This window comes from Camelus dromedarius, chromosome 6 (assembly GCF_036321535.1).
Source record: "Camelus dromedarius isolate mCamDro1 chromosome 6, mCamDro1.pat, whole genome shotgun sequence".
Lineage (NCBI taxonomy): Eukaryota > Metazoa > Chordata > Mammalia > Artiodactyla > Camelidae > Camelus > Camelus dromedarius.
Window position 1 is genome coordinate 15,286,075 of NC_087441.1, and position 12,729 is coordinate 15,298,803.

The 12,729-nt window shown below is 40.7% G+C and overlaps 1 protein-coding gene across 2 annotated transcripts in view; it reads right to left on the bottom strand.

Annotated features, from left to right (window-relative positions):
- UST (uronyl 2-sulfotransferase) overlaps positions 1-12,729 on the bottom strand; it is a 271,245-nt gene that overhangs the window by 161,293 nt on the left and 97,223 nt on the right. The window lies entirely within an intron of this gene.

A 12,729-nucleotide genomic window follows, 5' to 3' on the forward strand; every position in this document is an offset into this window, starting at 1 on the left:
TTATAGAGAAGAGAACAGAGGCCTGGAGAAATCCAGTAATTTGCTCACAGTCACACAGCTGTTAAGCTGCACAGAGGAGGGAAGACTGGTTTTTCCAGAAGGTGCTCAGGCACCTGCCCATCTGAAAAGCCCACCTGGAGTGTTGCCATCTCCAGCTTCTGCACAGCCTGGGCGCCACCGACATCACCAGCTGGCAACACGTTTGATGGTGTTGGGAACCAGTGATGAGGTCAGTATAATCATTACCCTCCGCAAGGGGTGACACTTGTCAGTCTAGGGCAAAGTGAGACGACCAGACATTCTAACAGAACAAAATATGGGAAATATTGGAGCTGCAAGAATACTTACAGAAGACAGCAGATTAGGAAATAAAGTCAATGTCCCAGTTGGAGTAGATGAAAGGTGCTTTTTCAGGAGAGAGCAAAAGTGACTTAAGAAATTGGAATAGAAAAGGGAAGCAGAGTTTAAGCCAGGGACAGTTTGAGTGGGGAAACTTACCCAAATGTAACAAATAAGTGATTTGGGGCTTATAGATTTTTTTCCATACAGAGGCATCATTCACCCCTTTTTCTTTGCATTCTTCTGATCTATCACCCACATGGTGTGCACAGTGACTCTAACTGCTATTTGTATATGACAAAGGAACAATGGGGTCCAATTTTCATGTACAAGATACTCACACATGAACACCTGGCACACTGGTGATTGTTACATTCAGGATCCTTTAAAATGTGAACATGATTAACAATTTGCTAGATTTTTTTTTTATTAATCTATAGTCAGTTTACAATGTGTCCATTTCTGGTGTACAGCATAATGTTGCAGTCATACATTCACAGACATATATTCGCTTTCATATTCTTTTTCATTATAAGTTACTGATCTCAATTATTGTGCTGCACTCCACTGGGAACATATTTGAATAGGAGGTAGATCTATACCTGACTTAGTAAAGAGGAGGTGCAGGAAAGAATTCAGAAAAACAGTTGCCTGAGTCTAGAGAAATACTCAGGACGATTCCACTATAATGCAACTGGAATAGCTGCAGAGGGTTCCTGTCTGCTCATCGTAAGAAAGCGTCTTCCCCAAGAGGGATGCAAGAAATTCCAGCACAGTCCAGCATATTCTCAGGTATTCATCTTGGGAATCAAAGGGAGCTCAAAGAGCTAAATGTTTCTAAAATACTAAAAGATTCCATAAAAACCAAAGTTCCTAGAAACTCCTAAAAAGGAGTGATTCCAATGCCTGATTGCTACCTCAAACTCCAGACAAGCATGTCCACTGACTCCTTAGCACCTCAGTTTGGATGTCTGCAGGCATCTCACACCTCACCAGTGTAAACAGACCTCTTCATTTGTTCCTGTTCCAAATTGCTGTCTTTCCTGTCTTCTTTATCAGGTTACACAACACATCCCTCCCCGACAGGCTCCAAAGCCCAAGAGTCATCCTTGATTTAGCTCTTTCCCTTACCCTATCCATACCAACCCATTTGCACATCCTGTTGGCTCAGCCTTCCAAATATCACTCAAATCTGACCACTTCTCACCAGCCCCTCTGGGCCACCTAGGAGAACCCTCCCTTCATGGATCGCCAATCTTCTCCCCTCTTGTACGGCAACCAGAGGGATCTTTTAACCTTATTGCTAATCTGGCCGTGTTAGCCCTCTGCTTAAAATCTATTTCTCTAAGAACAAAGTAGTCAATTCCTTACCATGGTCTTCAACCCTACATGACCCAGGCCCTGCCTCCTGCCACACTCGTCACCAGCACAACAGCCCTCTCTCTGCTCCAGAACACACCAACTTGTTGTCGGTTAAGGACCTTTTGAACTGGCTCTTTCCTCTACCAGAAGAAGCTCGTCCTCACCCACTTCACTCGTGCTCAGGTCAAATGTCCCTGCTTTCTCCCTCCTTCCCTTCCTCTTTCCCATTCTCCCTCCCTCTGTCATAATAATGCGCACTTCTTCCTGCACAAAGAAAAGGACCCAGGCTGACCAGTGCTGCCACTAGTACCACAGACCCCATCGTACGGCCACCAGCAGATCCCTGCGCTCCCATCCACAGCTATGTTCACATGGTTTATTAGAACAGAGGCTGTAAGTGCCTCACACTTGTAACAGGGTATGGAAAGGGAAAAGAAAAGCTACACAAATAAAAAGCATTTCTTTAGCTGGAGACAGCGTGCTTTTCTTCTCCTAAAGTACAACTGTATCATTTTTTGGTATTTAGGTAGGTCTTTTCATCCTAGGGTCTTATGCTTTCATAGAGCAAAATAAACAAGACTGTCAGAATTTTCAAACCTGAAGTTGGTAACCTGTGGGCTGGGGAGATCAAAGGATGAGCGCTGTTATCAAAATGAGCTTCCCAGAACAGGCTCCCAGGCATCAAAGCTTCTTGCTGCTCTCTCTTGGAAAGGATTCTATGGAGGGTGTCGGAAGGAAGATCAGACCCAAGCCCTCGGGGCCTTTGGGCTTAGAGCTCACAATGTAGATTCAAAAAGAAAGGTGGAGGAGGGTAAGGAGCCAGGGCAGAGGACAAGTGCTTACCTGCCACCCACCTCCGCTGCCCTGCACGTGTCCACTTTTCATACCCCAGTCTCTGATCCCTGTAAGTTTCAGAGGCTTGTAGGGGTATATTATTTCATTTCTTTCCAGAAACTACCCCATACCATTAGAGCTCCGATTTCAACCTCCTTTTCATGTCTCAAGTCCTCCCTTTGGGGGTCAAGGATTACAGTATCTTGTCAAGTTAGAAAAAAGGAAAGGCACACACCCCACCACTCCTACCACCAGTCAGACTTCCAGGAGGGCCTGGCTCCAAACTGCCAAGAAATCGCTAGCTTGGGCTGCCACGGAGGTAAACCTCTTACAGAAAGTCAAGCTTGTGTAGTCTGCTCAGGTGGGTGGAGGAGGCGGGGTGGCTACTGATTTGAAGCAACATTCCAGCCCTTCAAACTCTATGCGCTGGTCTACATGCTTACGGTGGTGGTGGTTATGTGGCTCTATATGTGGGTTAAAATTGATTGAACTATACACCAAAAGCACCACCAAGAAAACACTTGTGGTTCAATGGTTTAAAAAAATGCCCTCACTAGAAGGCAAGTGATCTCAGACTTTGTGACCAGCTAAATTAAATCTCATTCTAAATCTCACCCTACTCACCCCACCCTTCCTGATGGAGACCTCCCAGCGAGGCTGTAAATATAACACGAAAGATCATGTGTGAATGTGCAAAGGTGTTAAGTCCAAGTACCTGGGAGTCATTGTTTGTGCACTTAGTAGAGCAATGACATGAAAAATCAGACATCGTGTACCTAGATAAACAGGTTAACTCTCACTTTCGTTTCAGAGAATATCCCCAAGAAGCATCATTCCACTCTGAGTAAATTGCTTTACTTCCTCAAAGTTTCCAAAACACACATCTGTAAAAATGAAATAAGCTCATAGGTCACTGCAAGGAGGACGTGAGGGTTATCTCATTCTATGAAAAATGCTTAGGAAAACACCTGCACGTACTAAGCTAAGCACCTGGGAAGCTGGCAGCAGTACTAGCTGTGCTGAGTAGCAGCAGCAGTGCAAGACCCCCCTTCACCGCCCCTCCAGCCTCCCACTCAGTGGTTTTCAATCCTCACTGCAGAGTCCATTGCCTGCAATAATTTTTAAGGAATATTGATGCCAGGCCCCAGCCTTAGCTATGCTGGTTTAATTATTTGGGGACAAGCCATTCGATATTTGGTATTTTCTAAAGTTCTTCAGGTAATTCTAACATGTAGTCAAGGTTGAGAATCACTGAGCTACAAAACATAGGTTAAAGTTCTTCATAATTCAGGCTGAATCTCATTTTCAGAAATAAAAAGTAGCAGAGCTTATTCAGGCAGATCTTGATCACAGGTCACCTCCATCATTTCTGGACAGAGATTATACAACAGGAGCTTCACACCAAAGGGGAATGGAGGGGCTGACCAGCAGCTCCGGCTGGCACCTGCTCCAGGGGGCTGGGGCCAGCTCACAGGCTGCCAGAGAGCGGGCTGGCACAAGGCACCTCTGGGCACAGAGATTACCTTTTAAACCACATGCGTTGCCCCATCCTTTCTGGGGACTCCACAGATCTTCTGAAGAATAATTTTCTGAGCCTGTACTTTCAGAACATATTTGTTCCTGCAAACAATGCTTCACATACATGGGCTGTCACCAAGAAACCTTTTAGATAAACCTTTTACAGAAAGTGAAGCTTGTGTAGTCTGCTCAGGTAGGTGTTCACTGACCCTTCTGTTTCATGGTAAAAAGGGAGGTAAATGCATAATCATCCATCTGCCCAGAGCTTCCCCAGACTCTACTGGACTCAAACAAACAGGGGTTATTGCACCAGTCCTAGATACTCATTTTTGGTGCTTATACACACTTTAAGGGTCCACAAAGATCTGAAAGGAAAAAGCTTCTAAAAAATCTGAAGCAAAGACACCATCTGGTCCCAGCCCAGTGAGGCTCCCCGTCTTTCCAGGCGTGGAAAGTGGAGCAGAGGTCAGGGAACCAGGCTGACACAGAGGAGCTCGCTGCCACACCCACATGAACCCAAGAAACCAGTGCAGCCAGATAAAGACACTGCCAGAAGCACTGACCTGAAAGCACTGATATTGAAGGACTATTGAACAGAAATACCCATGTGCCCTGTATTTCAAATAGCAACAGCCACTCTTGTGTAAGAGGGAGAGTGGAAGGGAGCCCCAGGGGACTCATTTAATGGATTCTGCTAATAGAAGTGACTGTCACTGGTAACAGGAACAGAAGCCCGGGGTGACCCAGGGGATACACAGTCTCTAGAATAAACATTCTTGGATTCAAAGGTCAGTCCTATCCCTCAATGGTTGTGTGACCTTGGAACTATCACTTAGTTTCCCTGAGGACTAATGTCCCCATTTGCAAGTGAGGACATTAATAACAAGCACCTAAGTAAAGAGTTATAAAAATGAAATGAGACCTGGATAAAGCACTTAGAGCAGTGCCTGCCTGGCACATAGTAAGTGCTCAATGAATGGTAGCTACTTCTTCATCTTATATTACCCAATTTTATCATTCACATTCAAGTTTATAATATTATTTACTATCAAGGAAATCAAAGAGAAGCCTCAGGCCAGGGGAGCAGTTTATTGTATTAATGAATATTTCTAAAAAATAACTATTTGATATTTTCTATTACTTTCCAACACTGGCTTGATATGTCCTCAAAAATATGCAAAAATTTTTTTCTAATTTTTTGAAGTACCTTTAGCAATGTGCAAATGAACTTACAGAACCTTCAGGGGATGTAATTTATTTCTGACTCTAAGTCTTGCATTAGCAGATCTATTTTTGTCTGAATTGGTCCCTGAAGAATAAAAAATGTTTTAATTCTAATTCCTCTTATAGAAACCATAACATGCATTAGCATCAATGTCAAAAAAGCCGCCTCTACACTATGTCAATTTTGATCAAATGCCAGCAATTCTTTTCAGAGTCTTTCTTTCAGGGGCCCTTTTAAAATCATAATCGTAAGCAATTGAAATCCTTTCTTTTTTATCCAGAAGTGGCCATTTCACACAGGATTCTGGTTACCTACAATGCAATCATATGGCTGCATCTCCCCCCTGGAGTCTGGCCCTCTGATAAGACACTATTAATGAAGGAGTCAGGAGGGCGGGGGCCGGGGGTGAGGGGGAGGCAGCGCTGTAGCCCCAGCTTGGTCCTTGCCAAAAAATTATGCTAATGCCACACTTTCCACTGTTAACCATGGGTTACATTTCCCTAAGAGGCAGCTGTCAGCACACACCAGCCATGGTTAACAATGAAGAGTTTGTGTGCTGAGCAAACGTCTCTAGTAGCTCCATTTCTTATAATTAACGCAGCCCCAAAGACACTGTAATGAAGGAGAATTGCTTGCACAACTTTATTTAAGCTTTAATAAAATTATTTTCCACTAAATTAAAACAAATGACTTTATTAACTATGAGTATTTAAACATATTTACAAAAGTACCTTTAAAAAAAATCTTGAATGTTCACCCAACCAGTTAACAAAGGCAAAAATATCCTGAAAATACTTTCTTGAGCCTAAATGATAAAAATGAGCATACCAGATGCTGAAAAAAAATCCAAATTGTTATCAATTATGATTTAGAAGGTGGCTTCCATTTCTAATTAATTTTAAAAGCAAATTAATGCTTCTGTGTATTTCAGGCTCAAAATCACTTCCTGGTTTTATAATACATTGCTTTTTTTCCCATTAAATCTGAATATACATTATAGGATGTCAAGAGTACATTTGTAGAAGGAAATTACTTTTGGAATCAAATGATCAGTGCAGTACTGCTATAATAACAACCTAAATATAAATGTGAATTATTGCCAAATTAGTTCAAGAATTCATTGCGATTGTATTATATGATCTTATACAGATAGAAGTGGAGTATCAAAGAGAGATGAAATCACTTAGGTTCCTGTTTCACTCCATTAGATTTTTCTCCCAAAGTAATTACTACAGTCAACTGATCCCACCTTTGTGACTGTAATACACCTATCAACAGAGCAGCCCCCACCTCGCACACCCCAAAGCTCTAGCCTGAGCCAGTTAAACCTTCCTCTTCTATCAGGACATAGCCCATGTAGCCACTATGAGGATGGACTTTCCATCATATGGTTACTGCATGCAGCACCCCTAAAAAATGCAGTGGAGGATAGGCAGGACGAAGACAACTAAGAATCTACTTGATATAAAAAGTTAGCTCGGATTAGAAATGCATCCACATTATTGCAAGAAATTTCAACATTACATTTGTCAACAGAAGGGAAGCACTGCTTGATTCCTTAAATATAACTACAATTGATGTGAGTTTTTCAAGGGAGTGTGGTAGACTGGATAGTGGCCCCCAAAGCTGTCCACATCCTACTCCCTGGAACCTGTGAATATGTGACCTTACACTGTAAAAAGGACTTAGCGGGTGTGATTAAGTTAAGAATCCTGAGATGGGTAGATTACCCTTGATTAATTGGGTGGATCCAACATGATCACAAGGGGTCTTATAAGCAGGGCAGGAAGGTCAGAGTCAGGAGGACAGGTGATGATGGAAGAAGAGGTTGGAGTGATGTGCTTTGAAGACAGAGGAAGAGGCCACAAGTCAAGGAATGCAGGTGCCCTCTAGAAGCTTGACAACAGAAGGAACAAATTCTTCCCTAGAACCTTCAGAAGGAACGTAGCCCTACTGACACCTTGATCTGAGCCCATTAGAATCTATTTCAGAAAAACTGTAAGATAATAAATTGGTGCTGTTTTAAGCCACTAAATTTGTGGTAATTTGACAGCAGCAATTGGAAATTAGTTGTTGTTAAGATGGTTTTACATTTTTAAAATCACCTCCTTTACATGAGTAAAGTTTCTTGTCAGTAATAACTCTCAAGGATTTGAAGAAATTTTCATCAAAAGGCTAGATAGTGAATTCGATGAAGCATGTTAAGTTTGAAATCTGAAAATGTTAATAATAACATTTTGAATGTCAGTGATATATTTAAGATGATAAACTTGAAATGTTTTTATTTGGAAGTTTTCCATAATTGTTTTGTTTGTCTAATAATTATGTAATAATTATTATATAATATTAAAATGATAATATCTTTAAAATTGTTTTCTAATAATTATATATAATAAAAAGAAAACGTAATGAATATTTTCATAAAGCCTCATCTAGATAACCCTTATTCTTACTTCAGTGTATCATAAAATATCATTTTTTAAAGTATTCCATGATTGATTTAAGAAACATATAGACCATCAATCAACTGGAGGTTTGTCTTTGGAAAAGGGCTTCAGTCCAACCAATCTGCCGCATCTCTAAGTCTGGAATTTCTCTTTGGCTTCATTACTAAAACCAGTGTGGATTACACTCCATCACACATAAACACACACAAACACACACACACATACATACAAAATTGTATGATTTCAGAACAAGCGAAAAACCATTATCATATAGTCCAGCCCTTCAACTTACAAAAGGAAAAAACTTACCAAAAAGAGGTCAAGTCATTAGGCTAAGACACACGGTTAGTTAGTAGCTAAAGTTGAGAACAGACCCAGGTCACAAGTGCTCATTCCACACCATAACAATCCTACCACCTACCATTTTTTACCCTGTGTGCTATTTTCAATATTGATCACCTCAGTTACTCTCCAAACTTGAATTGGAATGACTCTAGGCTTTTCTTACATAATCAAATTCTTTCTTTAAGGATAAAGATATATCATCATTGAGAGAAGTTTTAAAAAATAGGCTTCAAACACTGAAGACAGTTCCCAAAGAGAATATTTTAAATGCCCTGCACATGGCTGCAGGGAATTCACAGCCTCTCAAGGCTAATACACTAATTTAGATGTTCAAGATTTAGCGTGTTTTGTTGAAAAGAAGTAACACTTGTGAATATCAACTTCCTTAAATGAATCAAACACAGATGAGACCCAGCATGTATAGAAATGTGAGTGAAAATGTTAAAAATATGTGAGAAATTGCAAGGAAAAAGAGAAAGTGCAGGCGAGTGAGACAGGAGAACTAGAGGCAGGACACTCACTAACTTCACTCATCAAATACTTATCAAGTGCCTACTCTATGAGTAAAAAGATATGATCCCTGTCTGTCTTAGTTCAGGCTGCTATCATAAATTACTGTAGACTGGGTGGCTTAAACAACAAACATTTATTTCTGACAGTTCTGAAGGCTGAAGTTCACAATCAGGGTCCAGCATGGTCCAGTTCTCCTCCAGACCAGCAGATGGCTGTGGTCTTGCTGTATCTTCACATGGCAGAGAGAGCGAGCTCTGGTCTCTTCCTCTTCTAATTAGGACACTAATCTCATCCTCATGACCTCATCTAAACCTGATTACGACATGAAGTTCCCCACCTACAAATACCATCAAATTAGGGGTTAGGGCTTCAATACATGGATTTCGGGAGGGTACAAATAGTCCATAGCACTGGCTCTCTGAAGTCTGCAATAAAAATGGATGACAGTCATTTAACAAATGGTTACAAAATAAGTATTCAGTTGTGTTTGTCATGAGTCTTATGAGGAGTAAAGTACAGGGTGGTATGAGAAGGAATAACAGAGGTCCCTTAACTCAAGGAAGAGAAGGACTGAGGTCAAAGAAGATGGTGAGTCTAAGTTAAGGATGTCCTCATGACCTTGAAATCAAGGTCAGAAAGTGAAGTCTCATTGAAGAGACAAAGGGGAGTTTGTGCAAAGATGCCAAGGGCTTTGAGGCACATCTGAAACGAGTTTACACGTGTATGGAGCTCTAATGTTCCCATTCATCATCTCAGCAGCCCCCATCAACCCTAGGAGGTCGGGGGACAGAGTGAGGGTACCTTTTCACCAGGAAGACCTGAGCCCAAGGTCACATGTCTGAAGGTGTCAGAGCTGGACTTGAACTTGGGTTTAAATTGCAGGAACCCCAATCCAAGTCCCCACTACCTCAGGACTCTGTGCACGGTGGGGCAGTGGGCAGACTGGAGAGTTTCCGGCCACCACTGTGTGTGCCAAAACAGCATCACTGTGATCCCAGAGGAAGGCTGAATCCAGAATCCAGATAGAAGAACCCTATGAGGACTAAGTAGGCAAACACCATGGGAAAGTCCTCAGTGAGCCTTGCTGATGTTCTACGAATGAAGTACCTCTTGCTAAGTTATGGATCACTGCTTTCTTGAAAATACATATTTTACATGGATAAAAAAATTTTGCGTGTCTATCTCTGTCTCCTGCCTGATGGGTTTCTGGGCCATGGCCTGAGGCCACTGGTAAATGAGCATCTTTGTCTTCTATATTCTAAATGAAACAGTCATATGTTTGACAGAGAATTACTTGTCACTTGTCAATTCTTTTCATGCTTTACGGAAATGATCATGAAAAAACATTCTACGGGGTGTTTCAAATAAACTGCACTAAAATGATATGCATACAAACAAGAGATTTGAAGAGTTGCTCATAAATGCTGATGTTGATTTAGAAAGTGTGTGGATGGAATGGGTTTGATGGTGAAGTCGGTCTAACGCAGATGTTGTGGTGCAGACAGAACTATCCCATCTGGGATCATACTTTCATATAAACTTCCAAGTAACACAAGGAAGAGATCAGAGTTTATTCTTTATTAGGCCATCAAATGTAAAAGAGGACTTTTAATAGAGCAGCAGAAATTATTGAAGTCATTCAGAACAATAAACCTCACAAAATCAGCAATGGAATATATGAGCCTGGAGGTATCTGTTAAAAAAGAATGAGATTCAATGAACTCTTCATATCTCTCTTTTCTGTCATCTCTCTAGTTCTATTTTGTATCAGATTTAATAGGATTTAAGTGAGATTCTGTGGTTCATAAAACTATAGTATTGGAAGACAAAAGAGGATTCTTCTACCTTCATATGTTACTCTGTAGGCACAGAGAAACCCTGCTCTGCCAAAACACAAAAAGTCCAAACAAATAAGTGCCTAAAAACAAATTCCTTGCCAAAGATGAGCTGAAGTACAGAACGCAGGAGGAAGAATGTGGGCTTTGCAACAAATCAGTCCAAGGTGGTAATGCACTTATTGAATGTGACTTCAGGCTAGGTCTTGAAGTTTCTGGGTTTTAGTTTCCCCAGAGGATTAGCAGAAAGAATAAAACTTACCTCATAGGACTGGGGAGATTAGAGTTACCGTTTATAAACTTCCTGGCATGCATACAATAAACTGTAGCCCTTATGATTACATTTAAAATAGAGACAATTTAAAGACATGGTGCGTTAAATAAAATCTCTTCCAAGTAATCACATACATAAACATCAGTCCCAGCACTGAAATATGCATCTCTCATTATGCACTAGAATGGCCTGTCACTGCCGTCCTCCACAGTTTCCAGGATTTATGGTCGGAGGTTATACCTGGGCATGAATGAAATGTAATTTTTTAAAACCTGGCAGGATTTGGCTCTTCGTATGCTTGCATTATTATTGGGAAAGATAAAGTGCACTGGAGGTCATAAATACTCGCCAGCATATAGTAGATCAGTTTCTTTTCCAGCAAAGTCTTAATCCTGCCTTTCAACAAAATGAGTTGGGGAAGTGTGCTTTCTTACACCCAGCAAGAGGAGTCTTTCTTAAAAGACTGACTGGCTGCCTTGAATTCATCATAGATCTGGAAATATTAATGGTCTTTTAAAGTTGCTGTGAGTCACCCACTTTTCTGAACCACTGAAAGACTGAGTCTGAGGGTGGAGGCAGATACAGGACTCGGAAGCAAAGACCAGCATGAGCTCTGCCAGAAGAAAACTGAAGTTCATCCTTACATCAAAACAAACAGCTAGACTCAGCCATTAAAAAAGAATAAAATAATGCCATTTGCAGCAACATGGATGGATCTGGACATCATTATTCTAAATGATAAGTACCACATGATATCACTCATACGTGGAATCTAAAAAAAGAAAAAAGAAGACACTAATGAATTCATCTACAAAACAGAAACAGACTCACAGACATAGTAAACAATCTATGGTTATCAGGGGGAAACTGTATGAGGAGGGGTAAATTGTGAGTTCGAGATTTGCAAATATTAACAATTGTCTATAAAAATTGGTTAAAAAACAAATTTCTTCTGTATAGCACAGGGAACTATATTCAATATCTTGTAGTAATCCATAATGAAAAAGAATATGAAGACAAATAAATGTATGTAAATGTGTGACTGAAACATTATGCTGTTCAACACCAGAAATCGACACATTGTAACTAACTATATTTCAATTAAAAAAAATTAAAAAACACACACAACAGCTAGCTTCCCAGTTTTCCTGCTCATGAATCCCAAATATATGCAAGCCTACTTAATATCAGTTTGCTTGTTGGAAAATGCTTCTTAATAAAAAAGTTTTCTCCAACAGCAGAAAACATCAAATGGATCTATGCCTACCCAAAATAACTGTCAAGGTGCAGAGGGAGCATCAGCTCATTAAGATAGAACTCTCAGCCTAAGGAGTTGCCAGAAGTGGAATGGGGCCTCAGAGCAGCATCCTCCCAGCGGCAGTGCTGAAGTCATGCTGACCAGCCCCTGCCTGACACTAAGAAGACTCCTTCCCTGGATGGAAGGAAGAGCCTGGTGACCTCTCAACCTTCCTGCCAATTCTCAGGTTCCCTGAAGACTCCTTACGGCAATAAACAAATGAAACTGCTCCTTCTAAAAATCACTTCATTTATCATGTAGATTTCAATCATTCCAGTAAGTGTGAATAATATCAAGAACAGAGATATCTATGATGTCAAGAAGACATCTGAACATGGACATGACCCTTTCTAGCACAGAATTTGACAACTAAAATGGCTTTAAACAAATAAATATATATAATATATATTAATATATATATTAAACCTCAACCCTGCCTTAAAGAAAAGTAGCAATGGTAAGGAAAAGATGGTTAATGCAAAATGTGTTTTTCTTTCAGGAACAACTTTAGCCAGCAAATGACATAGCATCATAGATTTTTCTCTGTTGTGAGTGCCAGGCAAACGCTTCCTGATTCATGCCCACAGAAGTCACAGGAACTGGGGCCACATGAAGATTAGACAGTCTAATTTCAAGGCACAAGATGGAAAGTTGGAGCTGAGTATAGGAGAGCTGAGATTCTCGTCAAGGATTTTGTAGCTAGGGTTTTACAAGAGAAGCCACAGACCAGGCAACAATAA